This window comes from Dermacentor andersoni, chromosome 1 (assembly GCF_023375885.2).
Source record: "Dermacentor andersoni chromosome 1, qqDerAnde1_hic_scaffold, whole genome shotgun sequence".
In the NCBI taxonomy this organism is placed as follows: Eukaryota; Metazoa; Arthropoda; class Arachnida; order Ixodida; family Ixodidae; genus Dermacentor; species Dermacentor andersoni.
In genome coordinates, this window is record NC_092814.1 from 306687259 (window position 1) to 306707089 (window position 19831).

Consider the following 19831-nt stretch of genomic DNA (forward strand, 5'->3'; position numbering starts at 1 on the left):
CTCGAGAGTGCGATCTGAAACCGTAAGAGAGAGATCGTAAGTACATACATTTCGGGTAGAGATAGCAAATGTGATAGGCAGACCGAGTGTCACGACTTGAAGCCCTTTTCTGGTCATTCTACAGTTTCCCAGGGGACGTGACGTGGATGTGATACACACAACATCACACCGTTGGTAGACAAGCTCAAGTTTCACTTTCGTAATGGGACGCTGAATTGATGTTTTGCATAATGAACTGCAGAAAAGCGCTTTTTATCAAATATATTGTCGGTGCGCTGAGCCTGCCTTGCGAAAATAATCCGCCATAATTTTAGGGTACAACAAGCTGCACAAAATATGATAATGTACAGACATATGCAAATGTAGTCTCGTGAAGCCTGTGTACGTGTGTATTGCCACATTTTAGCTGTCATTTCTGACTGAAATTCATTTTTAATATTTCCTGCTCATGGGCATCGCATAGCTCTCATGCAGGAGATGTCGGAATTCGTTTTAAGAAATCATATTTTTTAGATGTCGAATTAAGTTGGGTTGAGTTTATTGGCATATAAACTGCGCTTGCAAGGATGTGTTTCCACATAATGGTTCTACATTAAAACTCGTTGCTACTTTTTGCGCTTAAGGTTCGTGGCTTTCCATCGAAATCAAGATTAATTACTTTTGATGACGTTATAACCTATTAACTAAGAGCTGCTTTATAATTTAGGTTGAATATTCAGACCGAAACCATCCTTGATACTTATCTACGTCAAGCGAAACATTTCCGGAAGGCATACGTAAACGACGCAAATGTTTGCAAAGAGTGACGTCGGCATTATGACGACGGTGGCGGGACGACCATGGTATGATGACTATGGTGTGACGACAACGGCGATGTCACAGTCACGATCTCAATTGAACAGCGGATTCCGGAGTTTTACGTGCCAAAACCACGATTTGATTATGACGCGTGCCGTAGTGGAGGGACTCCGGACTAATTTTGACCTACATGGGATCTTTAGCGTGCCCCAGTGCACGGTACACGGGCGTCCTTTTTTTCGATTTCGCCCCCACCAAAATACGGCGGCGATTTCGTCCCGCCACCTCGTGCTTAGTGGCGTAACACCATAGCCGATAAGCTACCGCGGCGGGTGCAACACACTTGCATAGCCACGACGGTATGACGTCGATGGCGTGTCGACGATTGCGTGACGGCAAGGGGATGGCGAAGGTGGAATCATGCTGTCACCGTGACGACAAATGCATTGCGATTGTGGGCTGACTACAGTGCAACGACTACAACAAAATGACGGCGATGGAACGACCCCGACGACATGACGACGACTTTGTGATGACGATGCGATGTCGGAGATGACATGATGACGGTGGAATGATTACGGCTGTATGACGCCAATGGCTTGGAGACGGCGTGATGACATAGATATGACAATGCAGTGACAGAAAGAGAGTAGAAACGGTGGAAAGATGACAATGACATGATAACGAATAAATGATCACAATGTCATGAAGGCAATGCAGTGGCGACCACGACTGAATGACAACGATGACACCTTGCTTTTGCAGTTCACGTCTGCACTCACGTGTATCCCCTGCCGCCGCTGACCGCCTTGGTTTGTTACTCTATCTGGTGTTTTCAATATGTCTGGTAGCTATTAAAGCTGCGCTATCTCCGAGATTGGCCAATATTTTTCGGAAATAAATTTGGCGCGTCGATGCGCTTTACCTAGGCACCGACTACGCTAAGAAATCCTTCGCATTTAAAAGCTTGTGCAAGAGTGTGCCTCGAAAATTATTACGTTGTGCAGCTAAATGATCAAGTCAAAAAGAGGTGGCGGCGTGAGTACTTGCGTCGCGCAAGCGGCCGTCTACGACACTGTCGGTATTAAAGCGAATATTTCCGAAGATACCATGAAAGCTGGGTGCTGCTGTCGTCGCTTTAAACAGCTCATACTTAAAAAAAGGATTTATTTGCCCGATGGCTGGATCGAACCTCTCGACCCCAACATAGCAGCTCGATTCGCTAACCATTAGGCAACACTCACTCTTTCTTGCACGCTATTTATTTCTGGCACGCATGAGTCCTGCGGGAAACAGACGAAGAAAGGAGTTAAAAAGTGTCCTCTATTTGCACGCTGCCGAAGACGGGTAGACAAAACACCATCCAGTTCATTTCATTCATGAAACGCGCTGCTCAGGATAGGGCTAATCTTCCCAAGAAACACTAAAACGGTGGTAAGGACGAGCCACCTCATCAACACAGAATACCGATTTGGATCAAATTCGATTAGTTTGTATACATTTCTCTCAGTTGGACGATCATTTGAATGAAATAAGTTGTTTATGAAATTAGAGATTCGGCATTTCGCGCGTTTTCCACAGGCTACGCAGCCTAGTCAGTAGAAACATGTCAAAGGGTACATCGTCACAGTTGGCTGGCACCACACATCGCACAGAATGAGGATTTCAATCAGTCTTATAGTCAGTAAAGAGTTTGTTGAAGCACACCCCAAAGTAGTACGGCATGTCTGCAGGCTGTAAAACAGCGCTCGATTGTTTCTGATAAATTACACGAGCGATACTTAAGGGACGTCACGAAAATTACTCTTGAATTTATTTAAGTCTTGACGGGCAATGCTTATGATTCTAAATTAAAAAAAGAATGTTTTTGTAGGCGGAGACATAGTCACTTCACGCAGACGAGATGTATAGTGTATCCTGTCCTGGCGGGCGAAGTATTTTGCGTGCTGAAATGTTGCGGAAACACATAGATGTTAAACGCCTGTAAAATATTTTTTTTGTGACAAACAGTACAAACATTCATTTGAAAACCTCACTGTTAGAAACGGAACCGAGAAATACACTTCACGCATAAACTGCCAAAGACATGGTCCCAAACACTAGCCGTGGTTGCTCAGATGGTGTTTGGCTGTTGAGCACTAGGTCGCGGAATCGAATCCCGGCCACGGCGGCCGCATTTCGATGGAGGCGAAAGGCGAAAACACCCTTGTGCTTAGATTGAGGTTCACGTTAAAGAACTCCAGCTGGTCGAAATCTCCGGAGTACTCCACTACGGCATGCTTCATAATCAGAAAGCGGTTGTGGCACGTAAAACCCCATAATTTCTTTTAATACCATCACAAAGAAAAAGTTACGAAGCCAATAGTTTGCCCAAAACATATCCCAGGCTGACCTGTAAAAAAAGCTCAGTCATGCATTTCCATCGTGCCAACGCCACTTAGCTCTTTCAAGTGACCGTCGCGTGTGTAGCATTGCGCAGCACGTGTGCGCGAGTGCACATGCGCGTGCGAGAGAGTTTTCTTTACCAACCACTTGGGGCTCCAATTCTAAAACTTTCTAATATCTGGTGCTGAAGTGTCTTGCAGCAACCGCAAGACGTACGCGATGGACTGACCGCACGTCATTGACTGTATAAATGTTCGCACGTGTTCACACCGCCAACCCTTACCTTGAGTATTTGAGCTCTAGCGCAGCGAGGCAAGCCTAAAGATCCTGAGAAAAACAAGCACCATTTAACGTGGGGTAAAATACATGGCCAGATATAGGAACTGTGCTGCCTTCCATAAGAGAAGTGTTTTGTGACTATAGGCGCAGATGTGTTTCCTGGTGCCTAACCATTTCTTCATGCAAATAAAATAAACAACAGAGTATTTACGTTCCTTTCCTGTAAAAGTGTCCAACCGACAACAAAAAGGATGTTTGAGTTCAAGTCCTCTCTTCCTATTATAGTAATCACACATCGAAACCACACTGCTCACAATATGGCATGACGTCAGCATTCATGCCACCTGCAGCAATGTGACCTCGTCTGACGACACGCAGGACAGATGGATAAAACACTGCAGAGCTGATAGCGGCTACAGTTGAAGCTAGCAATAATAAAAGACGATGAATAACTTCGTTATACATCCGTCATTTTGTTAGAGGGGAAAGTCTGCTGCATACGTGATGCTTCCGTACGTGTATTGGTACGCGTAAATTGGTAGTTTAACTGCAGCTTGCACACAAAACAATCAATTCACTTGAATGCTTGTCAAGTGAGTTTGTCAAACTAGGTAAGGATAGGAACATAATTCTGAACAGTTTTGGTGGACGATAAACTTAAAGTACGAAAGTTTACATGACGTATATATTTAAGTTGGGGACGGGAAGTAATTAATAAAATGTATATTATTGTATTTAAATCACTATCTGAAACGAGCCTCAAGAGTCTGCCGACATCGCTAGAAAAAAACCTGCATAGCAGAATTTCTCTTTTTATGATGCTTCTCTTTTTGTGAATGTGGTTAAAGTGAAGAGAGGCCCCCATATATTTGAACGCCCTAGACTATCCGACATATTGCCCAGCCTCGTGTGACGCCTTTTGCCTTATATTGCACATTCCTTTTTTTGCTCCTCCAAAGTAACTATATATGAAGCAATTAAGTAAAATATTAAACCCCTCATTCGTTGTCAGATCCGCGCAGAACCATGTGAAAGTGGTTCAATCGTATTCTTTCCGCCAGCTTTCGATAACACTGACACGCATTTGATTTAGAGCGCTGTGCGATCCCCGAAGACGAAAAGCAACCATGAAGTGCATTTCGAATATCGCGAAATGGCATGAATGTCCACAATGCACCCTCAACGTGGCAACCCACCGCACGATGTTGCCTCTTCAGCTCTTATGCCAAGAAAAGCAGGATTAACCGTATTAAACACGAGGAGTTGATTACTTTGTCGACGCAGACGCTCCGCCAATATGAAAGGCAGCGCTTGCTCTGCCTTGAAAAAGTGATTATTGAAACCGTACAAGTCAGAACCTCACTCACTGTTATTTGTTATGTTGTTAACCTCCTCAAGAATCCCTCTCATGCAACTTTTTCTAATCACAGGCATATACAAGGAAAATTAACGGATTTAAACGCAAATGCCACGTTCCGTTTCATATTGGCCCACCGTGTATATGATGATGGAAAATAAACAAAAAAAAAGGATTTTCACGTTCGCATCGTACCATTCAACAAAAATTGCGGCAGAAGCCATCTCACGATGACTGTCCACAGTAATTCGTTGCAATTGAATCACTATAGTGACACTACGCATTGCCACCGTCGAAACGAGTTACGTTTGAGGCGTGTACTGCAGCGGCACTCTCCTTTCGTGCTTCCCTGAGAACACTCGTTGCCAACTCGAGCAGCCGCTGCGAAGCCAGCGCATGGCCTACGAAGCGCATCACTGCCCGGGGCGCGTGAACGCTGAGAAACACGTCATGCGGCAACCGAACCCCTCCCTCGCGCTTTTTCTGGACACGCTGCGCCATCTAGCGGCACTGCCGCAAATTGCGCGCGTGGCATCCGAGACTAGAAGCGACTGTGAACGCTGAAAATTGTTGCCTCGCTTGGCCGCACACTCAGTGGCACATACCCAGTGCACTTGTGGTGCACCATGGTAATGCGTCGGGTTGCTGTCCCTGAGGAACCCTTGTGATGTGGACTTGTTTCCGCTCAGCATAGGAGAAAATTAGGAGATATTTTTCGCCATTGTAGAGCGACATATTCCCAGTGGCACATACCTAGTTACCCAAGTTGACGTGAACGAGTTTCTTCGAAGAACAGCACCTACCCAGTCCCGCGTCTATAGTGACTCATAGCGGCGTGAAAGAGGTAAGTTGAAGAGCGGCAGATATGCTAATGGTACCTATTAATCAGTGACCCAAGTTGGTCCTATGGTTTGTTTAAAACCAGGTTAGCTCAGCACAGCGGCCCGATGCGCTACCCATTCGACCACTGACAACCCTGTTACCCGATTAGGCGGGAAGACTGTTAGAAACAAAGATACATAGACACAAACATGCAAACATACGTAAATAGATACATAGATACCCCCGAAAAGTGCGTGAAGTACCCAAAGAATGCTAATGCATTCATAAGAACCTACTTTGAAAGCGAGTATGTCCCTGACCTGCTTTCGGCTTTCAGAAGGCTAGGTGAAGTAAAAATTATGCTTATAGTTGAGGCAGGCTCTGCTGCGTTGTGCCGTACAAGAGTGAACCTCGTATTGCGGTCATTGGAGCGGCTATGAAAGATGCCGACACAGCTTCCGAAACTCGCCCCATGAAAGGTGTCTAAAATCCTACTCGGTCCTTTTGTATCAATCGGCTCTAACGGCGCAGTAAGGTTCCGTGGCAACTAAACGCATAAATGCTTCATTCGCAATATCTAAGAGCAATTCAATGCAGGAGAGAACTGCTACAGCATACTAGAAGGGTAGGGCACTGTAGCACACTTCTAGTGCAGTGTAGCGCAGCTACGTGCAGAATAAATTAAAAAGATTCCCTGGCTGACGTGCTTTAGCACCACTACGAGCACGCAGCTTGCACTAGTCGGGCAGGTAGCAGTCAGTACCGGGTCTTCAGCCATCTTTATTCACTTTATTTTCAGGTCAATTGCTCTTCTCAGGCAGCGTCACAGGTCCCCTTACGTTAAGACAAGATAATGCACTGTTACTTTGTGATTTTCCTCACTGCTTGCTTTTTTGGAGGTAAGTAAACTCATTTACGTTTCCTGGTACATTTTTATACTCTACAAGTTTGTTTCAATGCTCAATTAATTTTTATTTCCAAGTACACTTTAACATACTTGCGATATAGCGGTATTTTCCTATGTTTCTTATTCTTTGCTGGTCTAAATTATAAAGATCAAAGGTGCGATTTGTAGCATGTGTTACACCCGTGCGCGATTGTTTTCTTTTTTCAGTATGTTGAAAATGACCATACTTATGATCTGCGTCTCCTTTGTAGTGAATTGTCCTTTTTCGGCCACAAGGTGTAGCCAAGAGCCAAAAATTAAGTTTTACCTCTCCTTCTATGATAGAAATGATTACGAGTGTTATTCCACCTTACATGGCGGCTACGCCACTAGACGTCAGTACGTTGTTGGCATATATTTTTCGACTTACACACTCCACATAAATAAACAATTTAAAGAACAAAACGTACAACTGAAATATATGTATAATCCCTCTGGTAGATTTAGTTGGCGGATCGAGGTGTGGTGGTTGGAAGTAACTATTGGTTCTTTGCCGCTCTCTTGAAAGGAATGCTATTTTGCGTTTTGTGGCACTATTTCTAATATATAAACAGTTACTTTTTTTTCATTTATTGGAGACATCTTACACTAATAGAACATATAAATACTTCGTACTTCCTCTTTTGTGTTAAGGCATCGCCGCTGGCTCTTCATAACGGGAATTGTTTTATTTTATATGTTTTTTTTCCTCCGAGACAGGCTCAGATTGTATGGTATGCAGGTATATAATTATGTTACTACGTGATTTAGTTGATTTCTAATACGCGACCAGAAGAAAAAAGACATTACGTGTCTTTAAGTGCAGTTCCGACATACGTCAATTTGCATCATAGTGGTCCATCTACGTGAGAAGCTTTTTCCATAAATAGCACAGTGATTGTATAAAACAGCGATAACGATGATGTTGTGATTTCTCTTAAATGAAACCTTCTACGACGCCTCTTTTCGGCTCCCATGGCCAAATTAATGTTTTATTTTACAAGAGCGGCTAGCTTTTGAATTGAGAGCCTTGTTGTGTCTTTCAAAAACACAGCATCTCTTTACAGCGCATGCTAGCGATACCTTTAAGGCCGCAGGTTTATTACTGCAACTGACTACCATATCAGCCGCCGTGTTATGTGACCTACCCGAAACCACTGCTTTAGTGTCACTCAAAAGCGCCGTCATTTACTCAGGCTCGGAAAACAGATCAGCGTTCTTACTTATGAAAGGCACCCATTTCATAGCATTTGATACACCAAGCGTGTGGTATGTCGTTCTGCTTTAGGGACATCCCCAGTTGGTGCCAGTACTTCCAGCCCTTGACAACGCACAGCAGTTCAGCAGTACCGCTTGGTTGCTCGCAATGGCCATAGAGTGCTGACCGGAAATAATGAAACAGATATCATCGTTTCCCACAACTCACTCGCTGATCAGCATGAGTGAGAGCGACGAAGGTGGGCGCACGCTTGCGACGAACTCCTTGCTTGCACGCCACGCACAGCCGTCTCCTTCAAACACCACTACTCGTCGGAATTCGCTTGGCCTGCGCTTGACTTACGTCCACATCGCAGCATATTACGTTTTGAGTGCGGCCGATGCTTCTCATACAGATACCCAATTTTCGCCATGCAATAATATCTAAAGTTCATCAATCAATCAATCAATCAATCAATCAATCAATCAATCAATCAATCAATCAATCAATCAATCAATCAATCAATCAATCAATCAATCTTCATTAGTTATCAAAATAAGAGTATACACAATACAAAAATGAACAAGGAGGTCCTAATACATTAGAAAACTTATAAATCGAACATGTAATACAAACAATTTACGAATGTTACTCTTAACAAAGACCGCGTCAAATATTGAAGTGATTACGTTGACAATCATCATGAAACACAGAGTTCACTGAGTTAGCGGAACGCGATGGTTACACATTGAATAAAAATATACTGAGCTTGCGCCCAAATACATAAATAGACATTATTTCCTTCAATTCAGATGTGAGTGAATTCCACAAAGAAATAGATGAGAAAACAATGCCCATTTTTCCGTAATCAGTATGTATTTTAGGCCGAAGAACGTTATTATAGACCGCAAGTCTAGTTCTGTTAGGAGTAGATAACATGACGGGAGGAGTAATGTCGATTATGAGCGTGCGATTAAAAACCTTGAAAAACAAAAACCACATGCTGTAAATATATAGTTCAGAGATAGGCAGTATGCTAAGCTGGACGAAAATAGGATATGATGGAGTCAGTTAATTAGCGGAAGTATTAAGTCCCACGACTTGCTTTTGCAGTACCTTCAAAGGCCAAATGTGAACTGAATAGGAATTACTCTATGATGTAATACAATAACTTCGACGACTGTGTATGTATGCGTAACACAGCGCTTTAAGAGTGTTTATGCTAAAGCACTTTCTTGAGTTAAAGAAAGCCGCAATTCCAAAAGAAATGTTTTTACACACGGAATTGATGTATAGGTGAAACTCAAATGGGTATCAGCTATAACCCCTAAAAGTTACGTATGATGCCGTAAATGAATGGTTATATAAACAGTTGACATAGAGGCAGGGAATAGCAGCTTTTAGTTGGGCGTAAAAATTAAAGTATGAATCTAATTTTGGAAGAATTAATCAGGAATCTATTAGAGTTGCACCATTCTTCAAGAGAGGTTAAATCAGCTTGGAGATTAGATACGAGAGTCACAGAATCAGAAGAGAGCGTAGAGTAAAGAGAATGAAAAGTTAAGGCATTGGGGTAAGTATCAAAAATAATAAGGCACCCAAAAATTAAAGATTGTGGAACACTTCTATTAATAGGGGTAGGAGTGGATGTATAGTTGCCGATAGAGACGGCATGAAGCCTAGTAAGAAAAAAGCTTTGTAATAGGGTCAGTGCAGGACCTATTATTCCATAGCACTCTAACCTACAAAAAAAAAGAAGAATTAACAGGTCAACGCTGTCAAATGGTTTTGAAAACTCAATAAAAATAGATCCTGCGATGTTGCTATTATCAACGAATAACCTCAGTTTTTCAGTGAAGCATGCAATTGCTGTATCAATGGACAGACCAGCCCTAAAGCCAAACAGACATGAAGAGAATGTGTTAAATTTAATAAAATATTTAGCCAGCCCAACTTCGATTAGGTTATCTAAGGTTTCTGCAAGAAAGGAAGCACGTATATGGGCCTATAATTTGCGATGTTAAGGGGATCAGTTTTCTTAAAAACAGGCAGTACATTTGCCAAACATTTTCTGGGGAGACGCCAGTTTTGAAACAGCCGTTAAAAAGTGGCTTAGAATACGGGCAACAAAACACCTTACAGATTTACTATGTTTTGAGTGAACGTTGTGTAACCCAGGCCCGTTAGCGTTTAATCCTGAAATAACAGAACAAACCTCGGAGGCACAAGTAGAAAACATAAAAGAACGATTGGGAAGTACGAGTAAACGGAGGTGCATAGCAAGAAAGAAAGGGAGGCGGTGAAACTAGAACAAAAGTGATCGTTAAAAGCATTGGCTACATCACTGGAAGTGGTGAGCGTAGTGCTGTTAACACGAACAGACGTCACTTTGCTGAGTGAGTTGGCAGAATTTAAAAATTCGTTTAGGTGCTGCCATTTTCTCTTTGTATCATTTTTACTGAGTTGAACTTCACATACATAATAATTTTGTTTAGCATTCTTTAAAAGCACGGCTAACGTGTTGAAGTATCTTTTATGCCACAATTTTAAGTTTTCATTGAATGTTTGACGTTTGGTCTTTTTATATAAGTTATCTTTCTTGCGAAGGGATCGTACGAATGAATTGGGCATCCAAAGGCAGCGTAGGGCAAAGTAGCGTCTGTTAGATGATTGCAAAGTGGAAGTGGTTAAATGCGCAACTGCTAAATAAATAACGTCGTTGAATACGATCAATGCCTCCTCAGGATAATTAGTAGCGTGTATACTTGACCAAACACCATCTTTAATGAGCTGACAGCAGTTATCCGAATTAAAATGACGCCTCTGACTTGATACGCTGCTATGAATGAAGTGCCTTTCAAAATATAAAGATACGGGAAAGTGATCAGTTATACCATCTTCGATCACGCCTGCGTGAGTGTTGTCATCAAAGTTCGTGAAAATATGATCAATTAATGACTGCGATCCAAAATGTGCACTCAGTGTTGATACAGATAAAAGCGATTGAAAACAATTGCTATAAATACAAGTCATATGCTCAAGGCTAGTAGAGCTAGAGGAATCAAGTAAATTAAAATTGATATCACCCATGCTGAATGCAATTTTGCACTCAGCAGTAAGCTTGCCGAGTATGTGAGTAAGAGCTTTGCAAAAACGGAGGGATCACAAGAAGGTGAGCGATGGACAGCAGCAAGAATGGTTTTTCGTTGATTCTTACAAAGTGCTGGTGTATCAATTTCCAGCCAGATTCACATTTCGTGGCATTCAGATGTAAATCATTACGTCTCTTATACTGAGCATTGTTCGATACAAACATGACTGAGCCACCACGAGGCCCACAGGTTCGATGACAATATTCACTATAATAACCAGGGAAACCATACAAGTCACGGCGGCTGGGTGATAGCCAAGTTTCAGAGCAGCAAATAACGCAACTGGTGATTAGGAGAAGTTAGCAGAGCAGTAATACTTTTTTGGTTTTAGGAAGGCTGCAATTAATGAAATGTATGGAAGAAAAACCACTAATCTGTCACTCGGAAGAACATAAGCCATTTCTTTTTTATTCCTATTCTATCGCGACGCGCAAGCTTAAGCGTTGAACACATCTAGAGCAACGTCACAGGAGATTCAGTAGGCAGCTCCGTCCAGGGTTTGTCTTGCCTTGACAAGGTAGTTTTCAGTTAAAACAGGTTAGCACGCTAGTTGGTTAGAATCCATAATAGAGTGCATAAGTCGCGCTTATACACTCTATCATGGCAGTTTTCAGTCTGTAAAATAAAAAAAGCCCATTTCATTTGTTTTTTGAGGGCAAGCGTTCCTCAGAAAAAAGAAATGACCAACCAGCGCGCGCCATGCACCTGGAATCCTTGTTAATGACCGACGCTACGGCGCCGGCGCAGTTCTTAGCTCATTAAACCGCCATTTCCCGCAGCTGTTCTGCTCTGAGAGCAACTGGTTTTTTTTTTTTTTTTTTTGCGTGACCACGACAATTCCACCGAAACAACGCCACCAAAACACCAATAAGCGGCTTTTCAAGCTATGCTTGAAAAGCCACTTATTGTCAGGCGTAAGGTGCTCGTTGACGTAAACAGACTTTTCTTGTGCTTCAGAGAAAGCCAGGCAATTAGTATTTGGGCGTGCCCTGCAAGCTTTCTTTAGAAACTCCGTGAGCTTGTCGTCACGCGTTGGAAATTTGTGCGCAGTGTCAATGTCCTCAAGCGTGACAGGGCAAGCACCTTTATCGCCGAGAAACTCGACAATCTTTCTCCAACTTTCACCTTGCGTCGTTGGAACACCATTTATTTCGAGATTGTTGAGGCGTTAGTACTATTCCAACTGGCCGATCTTATGCAGCAGCTTTCGCTTATATTTTTTCAGGCTCTGGTTATCAGCTGCAAGGCTCATCTTTTCTAATTTTGCTGCTTGAAATTCTTTGCCCATGAAATTCATGCCTTTGTTTATGTCATCAGCCTCAGCTTTCAGCTTATTTACAATCTTGGAATTGCATCCGGTTACTGCAACCTTCACAGATTCCAACGGGTTATATACGGCAGCTACTTTCTTTTTTTCAATAGACACTTTAAAATATTTAGTCTTTTGAAAAAGATGCAACGGCAGGACCCATACCAACAGGTGCGATCAGAGCACAGCGGTTAGGTAAATATACATAAATAAAACTGTACAAAAATAGAAATAAAGTATACCAATCACCTGTGTACGAAGGGCAGACATTAGATGCTGGGAACGCAGCAGCCCGCGGGCTCTGATCGCTCGCTTAAAGTAATCCCGCCGGACGGTTGCGGGCAGCTTAAGCATCTTGGGTGCAGGCACACCAGCAGTGCCAGTGACGGAGACAGCAGCAGTTGACAGGACACAGTGGCTTGCAAAAAACGTGTCGAAGTTTCCAGCTTGCAGAATCACTAGGATGGCGATATGCGAACGACGACTATGCAACATGGTTTTCGCCTTTGCTGGTGTGGCACTGATTCTCACTTGCTCATCATGGCCTGTGTGCCGCGAGGTGGTATACTTACAGGGATTTAGTAGTGTTGACAAACTTGTTATATATCGTGCGCTTGCTCGGATCAGTGTTGGTTAAACATTCGATGAAAACTCACCTGGTTAGACCGTATATTATAAACACGTTTCGAAGGTCATGCGAGTTTTAGAGCAAAGTTGTATATGGCTAGCCAATTCGTCCGTCCGTCAATCAGTCGCCTTTGCGCTAAAAAATCCTCCAGCGCTACCCCATGCGCAGTATTTCATGCGCATGCACGAAAAGAAAAAGAGAAAGAGAGGTACCCAATTGGCTACTCCAGCAGTCACGTCGCTGCTCTCCGTCGCAGCCGAGCACGGACGCAACAGTTCCTCTCTGGCTCCGGAATGGGTAGGCACGCGTCATACGTATGAGGAGCAGGCAGCTTTCGATCAGCAAAGCCGCGAGCAGAACCGCGAGCGAGCTCGTCCACGCCGTGTCGATGTTGCAGCACGGGCACAAGAACAGACTGTGCAGCCGAGCGCAAGAAGCAACTGCGTACCTAGGATCCGGCAGCCTACCAAGTGGTCGTTTAATGAACCGTCGGGAACAACCCAGTGATAAACACCGGGGCAGCACGTTTCAGCTTGGGTGGTTAACAATCTGCACGCAGTGCTTGGGTGGTGATTTTTTGTTCACAATGCAGTAGTCATACGGTCGTCGAAAATTTAAGCACGTAGCACACGCCACAGTGATCGGGATGTTTTAGTGTACTCACTACTCAACTCGGCCCACGCGCAGTAGCATTGCGTGGGCTAACCAGCTTCACGGGTACACGATCAACAGACATTTTTGTTACCAGAAGAGGAAAGAGTGCTCTAGGGCGGCCCCAGTGACCTGCTTTAGTTATCTTACGTTTATGCAGAGAGTTGCCTTCGCATATCTGATCTGGGATAATTGGAGTTTCTGTTGAGCACATTTGCTGGGCAGCATATACAAATTACGAAATTTGCAGGCGCAAGTTGGAATCGGTTGGTGCAGGACATGGGCAAATGTAGATCGCAGGGAGAGGCCTTCGTCCTGCAGTGGACTTAAGAGAGGATGATGATGATGATCCACTTCGTTCAATTTTCTTTTTTTTCAGCTCTTTGTAGTGAATGCGCCGCAAGAAGCCCGACTTCATATGACGGTATGTGCGTATTTTCTGTGCGACCTTAGTCCAAAATGCGGTAGAAGAGAGGTCGCTTTTGGTTTCTAACAAAACCTATTCCGAAATACTTTATATGCGTGAAAGATTAGTAGAACGAGTCGGTCCAAGAAGGCAAAATAGAAAGATCTACTTATAAAAAAATTGGAACAACATAGCAATGGTCACAGAAAAGAAGCAGAAAGAAGAGGCACAGGATAGAGCTCTGTCCTGTGTTTTTTTTTGTTGTTGTTGTTTGGCGTCCAGTGTCACGCTGTACAAAATTTCGCTATTTAACATGATGTATGTATCGGCGGGGACAAAATAATGCGGTATCTGCGAGCGCATGGCGAACTGCACGTTTGCGCCATTTATAAGCGCCTTCCATCGAGACATGGCATTGGGCATACGCGCCCTTTCGATCATACTTCTGCGTCTGCCCATACGCAAACTTTTTGGTCAGCCTGCTGTCGCAATCGCGAATTGCAGAGGATTGCGCCAGGAAAGCGCTGTCATTTTCGGCTAGCGAAGTGTTGTAAACGTCGGGTTAACCATTTTCCAAATGTGACAAGCATGGCCAGTCACGACGTTGTTTGCAAGCTTGTTTGTTGGTGTTTTGTGATTTTGTGCTGTGGTTTCTGTGAAGAGAAGTCTGCCGGACATGTGCGCAGCGTAGTACATGGAAGCTGTGTGTCTTAATATAGCTGTGAGTTAAACGTGCGTGTGTGTTTGTAGTGTTAATACGCGCCGAATGCGGCTTTTTCATCGTGTTTGTAGGTACCATTTTTTTTCTCTGTATAGTTCGATTGGAGTATACATTATTGTTATCATACTTATCATAGTTATTCGGTCGGCAAATAATAATGGTAGTTTACCCTCCTCTGTGTATACCTAGGTATTACGCAATACTTCTGGTGAGCGCGTCAAACATCGTGCACTGTATACCTACCCGTAAGTGCAGCCATGCGTGCGAGTTACCCTCATGAAGCTTCGGACACGGCCGGCATGGCATTGTCCGCTAGCACGCCGTTGTTGTAAGTACAGTGCGAGTGTTAGCGATGATAAAGCGGCGTGGAGCGAAACGAGATGTTATTGCGATTTGCGAATTTTTTTTTTTCTTTATGAAGATCACCATGGTATTTGCCCACGTAATATAATGTGTACGCTTGCTGTGGCTGCCGTGTATATTGTCTTTTTTGTCGTTGTTGATATACACATAAAAATATTTCTGCGCTAAGCACGCATTCAGAACAAACTTCGAGTTTCAGTGCATCTCGTGAGAGCTAGCGGGCAGCAACGAGCTTTTAGATGCGGTGTGAACGCGCCCGCCTTGCGGCAGACAGTCGTGTTGCTCGTCGCGCGATCGCAAGTTTCTCGTTGTAATCGCGCCATTAGGTCCCCACAGACTGCCCCACACACCAAGGCAGACGTTCAATTCGAAGGCCGTTTCTGCTGTACAGGCATGAGTGACGCTGCCAGCAATGTTTTCCACAGAGCAGTGAGGTCCGTGGAAGTGGTGCACCATACCAGAAATGCCGCGTGCACCTATTTTACTGCCAAGTGTCCGGCTGCAGTGATTATCTGCCTCCGAAGGCCAAGGCAGATGCCGTGCAGTGAAGCCACCTGTGGCTGGAAGGGCATCGGCGCCCAGAGACACGGAAATGAGCGTATGGAACGTCCGCTAGATATACTATAGAGCCCATTCGAAAAGAAAACCCCCATCAGGCAACCGAGAACCACGCCCGGGGATATGCCTACGCCTTATAAAAACCGGTGGGTTTAATGGTACAAATGCGCTTGTAAGTAATATTTTCTACGTCTCCTAAAATGTTTATATCGGTAGTTGAACGTCCTGTCAAAGTCGGCCCACAAGGCCCTGAAGGCACCTTTGTGCTGCTGCGGGCGACTGGCCTGTGCAAACGCCTTTGACTGCGCAGCGCCATCCGCGCGCGTGAAAGAAGTGATCACGTGTTTCTTTATTCTTTCGCTCGCACCTTCCTATTACACAGTTCTCCCTTTTACAAGGTACAGCCAACCAGTCGCTTTCTGGTTAACGCCCCTGCCTTCGTAATTTATATCTTCTTGTAAAGTAGTGTTAACGATTTCAATTGCCTCATTCAAGCTTCAGGACTTCACAGGCCTCCAAGGGATAACTACGCTGCTTTGAACAAAGCGAAGCAGCTCACACTTCAATCGTTTCTATCCTAAAATTTTTACAGCGAAGTTATATATGGCTAGCCGACTCATCCATCTGTACGCCGAAAGCTCCTCCGGCGCAACCCCATGCGCATGCTCGAAAAAAAAAGTGAAATAGAGGCGCGCGATTGGCTAAGCCAGTGGTGAAGTCGTTGCTCGCCGTCGCAGCCGAGGTCGCGCGCAGCAATTTCGCTCCGGCTCCGAAATGGGTAGGCCACGCGTCATACGTACTCGTGAGGAGCATGCAGCTTTCGATCGGCAACGCCGCGAGTAGGACCGAGAACGAGCCGTGCCGATGCTGCAGCTCCGGCACAAGAACAAGCTCGTGCAACCGAGCGCGAGCAGCAACTGCGTACCGAGGATCCGGCAGCCTATCAAGCCGTCGTTTTACGCACCGTCGGGATTAACCCAGTGATAAACACCATGGTCGCACGTTTCAGCTTCGCTGATTAACCATCTGTACGGAGTGCTTGGGCGGTGATTTTAAATCAAGAATTATTGAATACTTTCTGTGTTTTTTTCTATTAACGCTTCAACTGTAACATGCTTAAAAACTTCAATAATGTGGAAATTTCAGCTAGTTGGGGCATAATCATCAAACCTTGCTAGTGAAGCCGCGCACTTACACGGACACGGCGAAGCCACACAAAAATACACGACACTATCTGCGAGTGTCGCATATTCTTGTGAGCCTTCGCCGGGTCGGTACGCTGCTTCACCAGCAAGGTATGATGCTGACAAACTGTTTTTCATTCAATTATCAAAAATGTTTCGCATGAGCTGTGTGGTCGTGATAGCACGATAGTGTCAGCCGGCATTGCAATTTCGCTTCTAAAGTGAGACGCAACGTCTCTGCGCTATATGGAGGGCGTGTGTGGTCGGGTATGCGTGGTTCGGAGCGATTTTTCATTCCTAAGACGGTTGGCGCCGGCGCCGGACGGCGACACCGGATTTTCTGCGACACTGTGCGTTAAGACCCCACAAGCAATTGCAACCTTTCACAGCCGCAACTAAAATTTCAGTGATGTACAGCTAGAAAAACAGGCCTGCGTACACGACGAGTTCCTTCTTGCAGTTTCACACCGTTTTACCGCCAAACAAAACCATTTGGTCCCTTTGCAAATTTTTCGCAGTCTTCGTCTAATTAGGCACATACTAGGTTGCGCAACCACCTTACCACATCCCCACGTGAGGTCAAGGCGCTCTTGTGACACGGGTGGCGGCTGCGGTGAGCTCTAAAAAAAAAAAAAACTCGCAATTAACACGGTTATAATAACGCTTAAGAACTTCGCAGTTAACATTTAATTTAGGTTTCAAATATCTCCAGCGTAAGTTGGCTAAACTTAAGCAATCATGTTTAGCTTTTGCTAACGGAAACAACTAGAAAGCTAAATTTCCTACTCGGAGGAATGTTTTGAATGTTCTGACGGCAAGCACACTGGAAATTTTTTTAGGAGGCCCCTGTAACCTACAGTTTCAAACCTAATGTCATATGACTATATTAACCATAATTTTATACCTACAAAATTTAATCTCATTATAACAAGTAGTTCGCCAATGGCGAACGTTTGTTTCCCTGTAAACAGCGAAAAACCGGATTAGCACAAGTCTGAATTGTGTTTGGTGGCGCTCCCAAAGCGTTAAGAGCTGCAATATTTCAGCAGAACGCTGTTAACAAGTGGCCCTATACCCTGTGTCAACTTAGACCTATCGATATTTCTCAAGCTAAACCTAAAAAAAAAAAAACTGCCTAATATCCAGTAAAGCTTTGAAGCACGATTAACACAAACTTTGATAACTTCGTACAACGTTTCTAATCACCTCACACGCTCGTAAGTTTCACCGAGCATTACCATTTTACATTCATAATATCCCTTGGAGATGTCCTTGCGCCTAGCGACGGTTTGAAGGGATGTTTGGCAAGACGCTCAATGAATGTTCGTGCACTTTCTGGACCAGTGCTTTTTAACAGCCCAGCTTCGCTTTCAAAGTTTTTCAAGAACACCTGACGTGAAGGCTAAAAGGCTATGATTGTGTCTGCAGCTTACTATACAGTGTTGTCGGCTTGGTTAACATTTGCAGTTGTCGTGTTTCAATTTTGCGGAATGCTAAACCACTCGTGTACTCATCTTTGTGCAAATTAAGCCACAGCGTTTCAATACAGCCCTTATCGCAGGCTTTGTTAGGAATTAAATTCTCGGTCTTGACGACTAGAAACAGCACAGTGGGTTTAAGGACGCCACGTGGAAAGCTAGGAAACGATTTTGATCCCCCGAGCATTTCTAAGCGCACCTGAATTTAGGCAAAATAGCGTTGTTACGTTGCATCCCGTCCGAAATGCAGCTCCTGCGGTCGGTTACGGAACCCGTGAGCTCAGCATCGCAACGCCACGTGCGCGTCACCGCGCAATGGCAGGCGTCTTCCAGGCAGCCGCATCCTGCACAGGAAGGCGTGTTCCTTTCTCTTTCTTTCTTTCTTTCTTTCTTTCCTCCTTTCTTTCTTTATCTCTTTCTTTTATGACTGCTGCATTTCATTTCTACGTGTTGCCTTTACTCGTCTCCACTTTCGCATACAACACTCTGCACGTGCCCCACTGCTGATGGTGTGCGGTTGGTCAGCGTTGCTCGCCTTCTACAGGCCGTGGGACGATGGTCGCACGTGGATTACACTGGATTGGAGAAACTTTAATAAAGGTCTTGCAAGACGCACGTCAGCGCGCAGTGGGCGTCTCCCAGGCAGGGACCGACAGGGAGTACCTGGCGGCCGCTGCGCGAGCCCGTGGATTAAATGCAATGCCAACTTTAAGTAAGCGCTAATGCAAAATGCCCGAGACCATGGTTTTAACGTTGATGCGCACAATCGCACGCTAGCGGCGCTAGTCGCGTGAAGCGTCTCATGCACAAACACTACTGCGCATGCATTGTACCCCATGCGGCAAAAGAAGACAGAAAGGGAACGAGGGCAAAAGAATAGTGCTAAACAGGGAGGGGAATTAAAGAAAAGATATTGTGTTGTTTTACGTGCCGATACCACGATATGATTACGAGGCACGCGGTAATGGGAGACTTCGGAATAATTTTGACCACCTGGGGTTCTTTAACACGCATCCAATGCACGGCCATTTTTTGCATTGCACCCCCATCGAAACGCGGCCGCCGCGACCGTGACTTCGTCCCGCACCCGCAGGCTTAGCAGCGCTACGCCAAAACCACTACGCCACCACGGCGAGTCTTATAGGGCTTAAGCGCTATACAATGGTACTTCATTCACCATCGTACTCACAGTTCTGCTGACAATTATTGGATGAGCAGCGATTGCAGTGTACTTGTAATTTAAATAGATTTTCTAAGTTAATACATGCTACTTTTAAGGTTGGCACTACATTACTACAACAAGTAGAAGCCACCGGAGCATAAAAATATATTACGTCACTTCTAAAGCGTCATACCGTCGCTTAATCAGCAGGTATGCACAACAGTACCTCGGCTGTTTACTGCAGTCAGCGCGTTTCAATGACAGAAAGTCGGTGAAATCGTCCGAAGTTCCGTGCTGTACTTGTCAAGCGACGGCCCAGCCGCACTACAGTGCATGACAGCTCTAGGTCAATCACACGGGAATACGATGCACGAGGACAACAAACAAACAAACAAACAAACAATTTGCAGTAACTATTTGCCAAGTTATTCGATAAAAAAGGAGACTGAACAGCG